The following is a 10,779-nucleotide window of genomic DNA, read 5'->3' as shown; positions in this document are numbered from 1 at the left end:
TAAACGGGGGTGATAAGAAACAGATTGAACTTACCACCGACACGGACGAAATAATTTCTAGTGAACATGTTTGTACCGCCCTTAACCATGCATTTTCTTCATTCTTTACGAGCACTACTCTGACCGTCCTTCCAGGCGTTCAAGCTCGCGACTTCATTGTGATGAATTCTGTACACATTGAGTGGGCCGGCATACGCAAGTTGCTCCAAAATTTTAAAATTTCGTCATCACCAGGCGTCGATAGTATTTCTTCTAAATTTTTGAAAAACACTGACATTAATTCCTCAATTATACTGTCGAGACTGTTTGATCAGTAATTAGAAGAGGGTGTTCTCCCAGAGGACTGGAAGGTGGGAAAGGTCGTTCCCTTGTTTAAATCAGGAAACACTCATAGCCCCGGAATTATCGCCCAATTTCACTCACCAGTATACCATGCAAACTTCTCGAACATGTAATTTACACTCACGTCGTGAGTTTTCGTGAAAGTAACGCCTTCTTTAGCATTCACCAACACGGGTTTAGGAAATCCTATTCATGTGAGACACAGCTCCTGGCCTTCACTAACGATTTATTCTCTGTCGCTGATCGTTCATTTACTGTTGATTGTGTCTTCATAGATTTTTCAAAAGCCTTTGATACCGTCTGCCACGAGTTACTTCTTCTGAAACTAAACACTTTAAATATCGATGCTAATGTCTTAAAGTGGATTGAATGTTTCTTATCTAACCGCACCCAGTTTGTAACTGCTAACGGCCACTGTTCCCCGACTAGCCCTGTAAAGTCCGGCGTTCCGCAAGGTTCAGTTCTTGGTCCCTTACTATTTCTTATTTACATCAACGATTTACCTAATGACATTTCATCATCTATCAAACTATTTGCCGATGACTGTGTAATTTACCGTGAAATCCGGACTAACGCAGATAACCTTGCCCTTCAGACAGACCTGGATCACATTTCATCATAGTGCGACACATGGTTAAGGAAACTAAACGTTACTAAATGCAAGGCTATGCGAATTTCCCGTTGTATTTCTCATAATGTACCGTGCGACTACACACTTAACCAAAGCAATCTCGATCTGGTTTCGTCTTACAAGTACCTTGGCGTGTATATTTCTAACAATCTCTCTTGGAACACACATGTCGACTACATTACAAATAACGCGAATCGCACGTTACGTTATCTGCGCAGAAACTTTTCTTTGGCTCCGACTAACCTTAAACTTTTGCTTTATCAAACATTAGTCCGACCCAAACTCGAGTACGAGTCATCAGTCTGGGATCCACATACTAATTGTCTAGTTGACAGCATCGAGGCGATTCAAAATCACTCTGCCCGTTTTATCATGTCAAACTTCCATCGCACGTCCAGTGTTACCTCGATGAAAGCCAATCTTTACTTACCCACTCTCTCACGGCGGCGTAAAGTATCTCGCCTTTGCGTGTTCCATGATATTTTTCATTCTATCCCGTCTCTTAGCAACATTCTTTTCCAGCCGCCATCGTACGTTTCCTCGCGCAACGACCATCAGTTTTAAGTGGGCGTTCCTAGCGCCCGCACGAATTTGTACTTTGAATCATTCATCCCGAAAACTGCAAATGAGTGGAACCATCTTCCAGCCCCTATCGCTGCTATCGCTGACGTCACTTTGTTTAAAAACTCCCTCTCTAACCATTTCCACTAAATTCGCCATTTCAGTTACGCTGTGTTTTCTCTTGTTAGCTTTTTTTTGTGTGTGTGCGCGTCATTAAAGACGCAACCATGTTGAACATTGTTGTTGCAACCACCCTGCCTCTTTTTTACATCACGCAGTCTTTCTTTTTGTGGTTTTCAGATTGCCATTGTGTGCATACAATTTTGATCTGCTGTATTTCTTGATTTTTTTGTACGATGTATACCCGCTCCTCTCTGTAATGCTTCGGCCTTGAGAGTAAATAAATAAATAAAATAAATAAACATTTCGTGCGCAGCGTACGTTCTTCCTACTAAAGCTGAACCCTTGCAACTTGCATCCGCCACTGCCGTTCACGAAAGCATTTATAGTATCCTCCCTTCATGATTTTGTCACGGACGCATTTTTCAGAATCACTTGAGCAACATTAGCAGCCAGAAGCTTTTTAGTTTGTTATCACTAGCGACGTTGCGATCAAAAAGGCTACACCGAAAATTCTTGATGTTACCTCATGACTCGAAAATACGCGCAAAAACACAAACGACTTTTGGCAGCCTTTTTGGCAGCCTTTGTGGCGCATTGTTGATGCCCCAGTGGAGTGTCGTGACACAATGCGCGTACACTTCTACATTATAAGGAAGCTCATCGACAATCTGCGGTGACAGGGGAGACGACAAGCGAGCGCGGCCAGATTTGAAGCAGTTCTAATTTAAAGGTGCGTTTCTCGCGGCAGACAATGGGGAATGAGCCATTTATTGCGGATTTGAATGTTGGAAATGCCTCGGCTGATTTGGGTTGTTACCGACTAAAATATGGTCATTTGTTTCGATAAGTATTTCGGTTTATCTCTGTATAGTGACATGCATTTTAGGGGCAAAGCTCCTCTTGCTCGGGACTTGTCCCACTTCTTGTTGCTGCTGTATCCAGCACTATAATGATGATTGTGGCATGATCCCCTAGGATTGACCAACCAAACATTGGCCGAAGAGGTCCAAACGTTCAACGCGTTCGTTGCTACCCAACCAGGAAGACACGAAGAAGAGGTTGTCGTTCGTTCAAGACACGTACCGGCGGTGCGTGACACAAGACGGTCTGCAGAAGGCGAAGGCAAATGTGGCTAAAATGTCACACCCAGAATTCGCCAACTTCCCCATGGAGATTCTCAGCGTCCCAAACAAGCCCAACATAATCACCACAAACATCGATGTCGTCAACGGGCTTGTCAACGGAGCTGTGGTAGGCATGACGTGTCGAGTCTTAATATGATGTGCTTGCGAATGTTTCACGGTTTTAGCGATAAGCATTTTACCATCGCCCCTCTCATCATCATTCACTTCGTGGAGATGGCGGAATTTTTTTTATTGCATCTCGTGCACACCCAAAAAACAGTGTGTTATTTTTGGCAGCCTTTGTGGCGCATGTGTCCAATTTACCATACCTACGTTGAATTAAACATCTGAAAAAAGATATATATACATGTATACGGTATTCCTTCATAAAAAATGATTATTTGGTTGTTTTTATCAAATAAATTAGACGTGTACAGTGGTTGCATGCTTAAGTGTTTATTTTAATAGATTGCCTTGTAAGACGTCCATGCGGCAGTTCACCACTTTTAAGCCATTTTTCTGTAGGGCTTATGTGCTACAAGGTAATTTTAACAAAACCTTGGCAGAAAACCGTTGCTAAATTAATTATTTTTATGTTTTGACGCAGTTCTGTAATTGTCTTTTTGGAGAGTGTCTATTCAAAGAACTGCATACATTTACCTTTCTGAATGGTAACAGGGCGATTGTTTGGGCGGATAGTTTTAATGGCACAGTGACAACGATTCTGAGAATTTTTGGCTTTTCCTATTGCTCTGCATGTACCGGCAAAGTGTTAATTTTTTTGACATCACTGTTACCTACGACCACTTTCTCGGGCTCTGAAATGCATCTTAAAGCCTAAATTTTTATCTTGATTTGTGGTATTTTGCCCTGCGGTTTGACTCGCGTAAAAATATACTGGCTAGAATTCATCCCTAAAATGGACATAAAACAACAAATGTAGCTTCTGCTTGATGTCAATAAGAACCATTACTTACGCACACCACTGGGTCTGGAATCCGTATAATCTGCAAGAAAGAATCATGAAATGTATTGATATTTTACATATACAAAATGATTGCCTCCTGACTAAACCTACGTTTATTGCATTACCTTGGTTGCATTGAAATATTCATACTTGTTTGATTTCAGTGCCACGGCACTCTAGTCACATTTCCGAAATATATATTTTTTTAAACTTTATTTTGCGTTTCGTTCCATGTGGGTGCGAATGAGTTCAACATAAATTTTGTTAAACAACCAAAAATAAATACGTCTATCAAAGACCAGGAACCAGCAGCAGTGCACAATACATCTTCAGACACGCACTCTCCACATACTGTTCATGCCATGATGTGGCCAGAAAAAGCTGTGTGAACACATCAAAACAAGCGTGGCTAGCAATAATAGTTGCGTTAATACAAGCGGGAGTGGGTGAGAATGAGGCGGCGCCTGGTTGCGCGATGTACGGGCTGGTCAATGATTGGTGGCGTTAACCTACTCTCGCACCATAAAGCAACGCTGCTGTGAGGACCGACGTCAAAAGCCACCATCTATCATTATAAGCTACCCTTGTAATATTTTTTTTGCGCGAAAATGCTGAGATAAAATTTAATATGCAACACTGAAAACAAGTGCATCTGAAAAACGTCGGTTCTTTACACATAGCGGGTAGGTGCCACATTCTTTAGTGATTATTCGGGTGAGGCTGAATCTTTCGCCAGTGACTTTTACCTCCTCGTCACGACGACCACTCTATCAGAAACTCACGTCGTCGATACTATGGAACAATCTTCGAGAAGGTGCGCACTCTGCTTAAAACAGCGCTAGCAATTTTATGACAGTTTAAACTATTTGACACAAAGCCATTTCGCAAGCTGGGAGATAGTAGATAAAGTAGTGTCCCAACGAAAAAACACAACAGGAATTTCTGTCGCACAACAGAAATTTCTGTCGCAAGACCGGGATTTCTGTTGGGACTACAGGATGGTATGTCGTGCAACAGGAATTTCAGTAGAACAACTACAGAAAATCGGTCGTACGACAGGCATTTCTGTCGCACAACAGGGATTTCTTTTGGGGTACGGGATGGGTAATCGTGCGACAGGACTTTGTGTAGTACAACTACAGAAAATCTGTCGTACGACAGGCATTTCTGTCGCACAACAGGAATTTCTGTAGGGAATGCAGGATAGTCTGTTGTGGGACAGGAACCTCTGTAGTAGGACGACAGAATGTCTGTCGTACGACAAAAATTTATGTAATACAACACACATATCTATCATGCGACAGACATTGTGTAGCCCCACTACAAAAACCTTTGTAGTAGAACTGCAAAATGTCTCTCGCATGAAATATTTCTGTAGTACCACAGAAACTTCTGTTGTGCAACACCCTGTAGCCACTACACAAATTTCTGTTGTACCACAGACTGTCCTTCAGCCACTACGACTGGATTCCGTAATTACTTTTATTATCTGCAATGCGATCAAACATTTTGTTGTCCCTGCAGATTTTTATATTCATAAAGAGAATTTTAGATTCATTGAAAAAGTGTCACATGATAGACCATTCAGTATAGCTTCAAAATCTCCTGCTTAACCTGTCGGAAAACCCCGCGTTTTCCAGCATTAGGAGAGCGATGGAATACGCTGGAAAGAACGAAATACACTGGAAAACGCAGAGCTGGACAACATCAACGTGGGGACCGCAATGTCTATGTAGAGAGCGGTGAAATATGCTGGAGACAACCGAAAACATTGGAAAACGCCGCGCTGAACGAAAGCAACGCGGAATGGTTGCTGGAGAGCATCGAATAACATGGGGCCATTGCCTTTGAGGACAGAGCTTCAAACCGGGCGAACGGGATAGCACGAACAGGATAGTACGGGATAGTGTGGTACCGCTGCTTCGCTAGACACGGGCATGCCGCGCGCCGCTTAAGGGGTGGACATGTTGTATTCCAGCGCCGCGATCGATGCAGATGCTCCGAAACTTGGTGTTTGCGGCCCGTGCGGGGCCGAAAATTCCCACATTTTACCGTGCGCTGCACGAAAACAATGATCTGTGCGAGTGACGGTCCCCTCGTTAAATTGCATCGCAAGCGTCATTTTAATGAACGTTTGTTGCATTACTGCCATTAGTATTCCGGCCGGGTTTGAAAGAACCTTTGCAACAAATTTGCAATTAACAACGCAACTTAGCACTAATCCGTGTAATGTTGTAGCGTCTCAGCATAGCCCCATAACCAAAGAATTGGATACATAAAGAACTTCGCAAATTCCTTTGGTTGTTTGGGGGAATTGGAATTGCATATTTTGTACTGTGGACAATCTTTGATAAAAGAATGAGGTAATAAGGATAGCCCGTCGGCAATTCGGGCGCATAAAGGACAAGCAAGACGTGCTTTTTGAAGACGTGGTGTAATATTTGAATTGCATAACCTGTGTCGTATTTCTGGGTGTCTTTGAAAGCCCAATTGTTTCAATCTGCGTGCTGTTGTTTTATTTTTTTAGCACGCAATTTATATATTTTAACGCGAAACATGTGTCCAATCAAGCCTAAATAGTTAAAATAAGGTTTTAAAAACAGCTAACCAGTTGCGCTACCTGTGTGAAAAAAAAAATAAGCGGCGCCAGTGAACTCGTTGCATTACCGAGAAGTGTTAAAAAATACATGTAGAAAGAAAGAAAGAAAACGCGCGCCTCCCGTCTAGCCCAGCCCTTCGGAAAAAGTTCAGGGAAGCATCGTCACCACTGAAGGCATGTCGCGGCTCGAGAGCACTCGCAGGACGGGGAGACCAAAATACGAAGAATCGAGAGGGGTGAGGAGGTCTCCCGAAACAAGTTCTCGTTATCGTCCGGTTCCCTCCTTACCCTTCCTTTGTTCCCTTCTGCTTTGTTTCCTCCTGCTTTTCGTCTTTCGTTCAAAATTTGGCGGTGGCAGCGTGGCCGAGTGGCTCGTTCACATTTCATATCGGCGCTTTGCATAGTTGAAGTTACGCGTAACTTTTTGTGAAAGCGTGCAACTTATGTCTCCGCGAAGTGTCAGCAGCAACATTTGAAGCTTCGGAAGCTGTGGTAAAAGCAAGATCAGTGGTCGGAATTTCAAGCATCTCGAAGTGAGGACTCCTCTAGCGACGACTAACCGTGGTGCTTGGGATTAATGGCACATTGATGCGTGTGAATACGACGAACCTCGTAGGCAGTTTGATTTGGAATACGTGCGATGTGCTTCGAGAATCGAATGAACTTGCAATGACCCCTGCGTGGCTGCGGCAGGTATCGTGCGTGCGTACTCTTCTAGATCGTGCAGCACCACAGAGACGTGCACTTTTCGCCACACAATATCCTTCCACGCCTTGCTCTGCGAATGTATTGTCAACGGATCAAGCTTCACCAAGGCAAGCATTCCTGCTAATGATTGACTTTCCACTTTAAATCTCTCACGTTCTCTCCCGTTTTGCTTTTTAAATAAAACAGGTTCAAGACATATTTGTTTACTTGTGTTTTAATGGCCCTAACGAATTTTCGAACGGGTATTGTCCATGCTCGTTTAATATATTTTTTTTCTATCTGTGAGACTAAATTTGCTTTCATGAGCAGATTGAGCGTCACTGACGGAACGGGGTGATGGGACGCTATTTGGCCCTGCTTCAGAAGCACGGCCAAATCATCTGAAAAGTGCCCAAATGAGTATGGCTTAATTTTGTAGCGCTATTTAGGTTTTCCCGAGGGAAATACTTCTGTATTTCTTGTTAACAGCTACGCGGGTTTGTAATTAGACGGCTATTAAAGAAAAAAGGCCTAGCGCGAGCATTGGCCACGCTATTTGCGATGTGCGGCGTGGTCTCCGGCGCGTTCCAGCGTCACGTTCCAGCGGCTTCCGGATCCACGAGTTTCCGCATGTGCAGTGTGCGTGTGCACGAGTTTACACGACTGCACATGCATCACGCGTGTGCAGTCTGCGTAATATCAAACTTTTGTATTGCATGCATGAATGTGCCACTCTTTGCATTGCTTACATTGCACCGCAGAAATTTGGGCTAGTTGGTGATACGACTTCGACATGGTAAAAGGCTCACTTGACGGGGACACAAGAAAAGATAGTGACACGGGACGAGGGCTAATGACACGGGATTAGCGCTCGTCCCGTGCCACTGTCTTGTGTCCCCGTCTGGTGCGTTTTGCCTATTCTATTCTATTCTAGGCTATTGCCTTTTGGTACAGCTTTGTGAAATCAGGTATTCACTGAAAACAATTTTAATCTTGTTCCAGAAAGGCAAGATTGCCCCGAAATGCTTATGTCTGTTGGTCATTTTTTTATTGAAATTGTATGCACATCCTCCATACTTCAGGTACTTAATATTAAAACATCACGGGAAGTAAATTTCTTTGGCCAAACAAGTTGAATCGAGACATGACAGGATTTACTATGAAAACAAACATGACAGGATTTACTACACACTACGGAACCGGATTTACTACACACTACAGAACAGGATTCACTACAGACTACAGGGCAGGCTTCACTACAGACTACAGGACAGGATTGACGACGGACTACAGAATGTCCCATTACCTCACTGGATCATTATGTCATATTTTTCTGTAGCTTTTTTCGACTGGGGTAAAGAATATTCGCCACCTAAAAACGCCATAATGGCCGAAAACACAACAATACCGGTGGCTCCGAAGGCGCAGCTTCTGTTGTCGGGGATTGGAGTACCCTTTCTTCGATTATCTGTGAATCCTTCGGGAATGAAGAGCAACGTGTGCGCTTGAAACGCCGATATCAAGCAACAAGGATGGCTTAAAAATTTACTCTAGCAAGTCCCCACACTTACAAAACCCGCCATTTCGGCACTTCCTCTAACGTTTACTTCTTGAACAGTGCCAGGAGTAACGTTTGGAAGGTGTTTGCTGTTCCGTCATGGAGAGTTCCAGGAGCTACATTTTCCGCGGAGTATTACGGGAAGTAAACGCACAGCACTAGTTGCTGATTCATGTGTAGAATCCTAGTCGAGGAAGGCTTGCCATGCCCGCGGGTTTACGGAGTAAGGTAAGACACCTTTCTGCTAGATGGAGAGTTTTACGTGGATATTCCCGGCACGGAAAAACCTGCATACTGATCTCATGGGTCGCCCGGTTGGAGTGAATGTTTTTCATCGAACGTTCGATGACTACGAAGCAAGACAGGGACGGAAAACCTTGTGGTTGTCCTAAACAGAAACGTCTAGTGCTTCCAGTGTTCATTCGGCTAAATGGCTGTAAATGTGGTTATCCCGAATTATACTTGTGTTTTCGTAAACTCCTGGCACAGGGCCTGCTTGCTGATTTATTATATATTCATATCTGGAAGCCACCCATTTTGTTCTTAATCGCAGCGTAGGCATTGAAGGTTCATGCCGGTGGTTGTAGATTGCATTTTACTTGTAACGGGCTGTTGTCAAAAGTTGACCAATTTATCTAGCGTTCCATTGAAGCCACTTATTAATGGGTTATGGTGAGAGGCGCGTGCGTATTTTTAGGGTTTTCTCGCTCCAGTGACTAAAAAGCATCTACACTGCTGTGTATATGTTAGTTGGATTAGATAAATACATTTACCCTGTAATATTCCCTCAATTAAGTTCATCCAAACCACATTTTTGGAATAAGAATCATCGTTTGCTACGTACTCAAGAGGCTGCCCATTTAATAAGTACACGGCACAAAAATGTATTGATATGTGAAACACAATGACCAAAATGTCATTTCCCACGGTGAAAATAAGTCGCAACGACAAATTATTCCTAACTCAAAAAATACCATTTCAACAAGCGAAAATTTTACGAAAGAAAAAGTTTCGTTTATAAAATGACTACTCGATGTAGCTTTTTGCAAAAGGATAATTTGGAAGTTGAACATAAGCCATCATAAAAGAAAACACCCAGTCAAAAAGCACAAAAGAAATTTCTGTCGCATGGCAGGGATTTGTTTGGGACTACAGGATGGCCTGTCGTGCGACAGGAATTTCTGTGGTACAACTGCAGAAAATCTGTCATACGAAAGGCATTTCTGTCGTACGGCAGAGATATCTGTTCCGACTACAGGATGGTCTGTTGTGCGACAGCAATCTCTGTAGTACAACTACAGAAAATCTGCCGTACGACAGGCATTTCTGTCGCACAACAGTAATTTCTGTTGAGAATGCAGGATGGTCTGTTGTGACACAGGAATCTCTGGAGAATAACGACAGAATGTCTGTCATACAACTGAAACTATTTTAGTACAAAAGACATATCTATATATATGACAGACATTCTGTAGTCCCACTACAAATCCCTTTGTAGTAGAACTACAAAATGTCTGTCGCATGAGACTTTTTCTGTTGTACTACAGAAATTTCTGTTGTGCAAGACCCTGTAGGCACTATACAAATTTCTGTTGCACCACAAACTGCCCTTCATCTGCTACATCAGGCGTTCCGTAATTACAATTATTATTGGCCATGCGACAGACCATTTTGTAGTTCCTGCAGATTTTTATGGTTTGAAAGAGAATTTGAGATTTATTTGCAAAAGTGTCACATGACAGACCGTTGTGTATTGCTACAAACATTCTTCTTACCCTGTCGAACATCCCCACATTTTCAAGCATTAGGAGAGCGATGGGATACGCCGGAAAGAACAGAATTTATTGGAAAACGCCGAGCTGGACAACAGAAACGCCGGGACAAATTTTGAACCGTTAGGAGAGCGACGGAATACACTGGAGACAATGGAAAACAGTGGAAAATGCCACGCTGAACGATGGCAACGCGGGGAGGTTTCTGGAGAGCATCGAATAACACGGGTACATTGCCTTTGGGGATCGGGCTTCAGCTAGGGTGAACGGGATAGCACAAACAATATAGTACGGGATAGTAGGGTGCCGCCGCTTCGTTTGACACGGGAATGCCGCGCGCCGTTTAAGTGGTGGACTGGTTTTGTGCTCGGAAACTTAGTGTTTGCGGCAAGTGCGTTGCCGCAAAATACCACTT

Source organism: Haemaphysalis longicornis, unplaced genomic scaffold, assembly GCF_048455015.1.
Source record: "Haemaphysalis longicornis isolate Haplotype H1 unplaced genomic scaffold, Haemaphysalis longicornis Haplotype H1 scaffold_11, whole genome shotgun sequence".
NCBI classification, from domain to species: Eukaryota; Metazoa; Arthropoda; class Arachnida; order Ixodida; family Ixodidae; genus Haemaphysalis; species Haemaphysalis longicornis.
The sequence above is the reverse complement of the archived record's forward strand: the minus strand, read 5'-3'. Positions refer to the sequence as shown.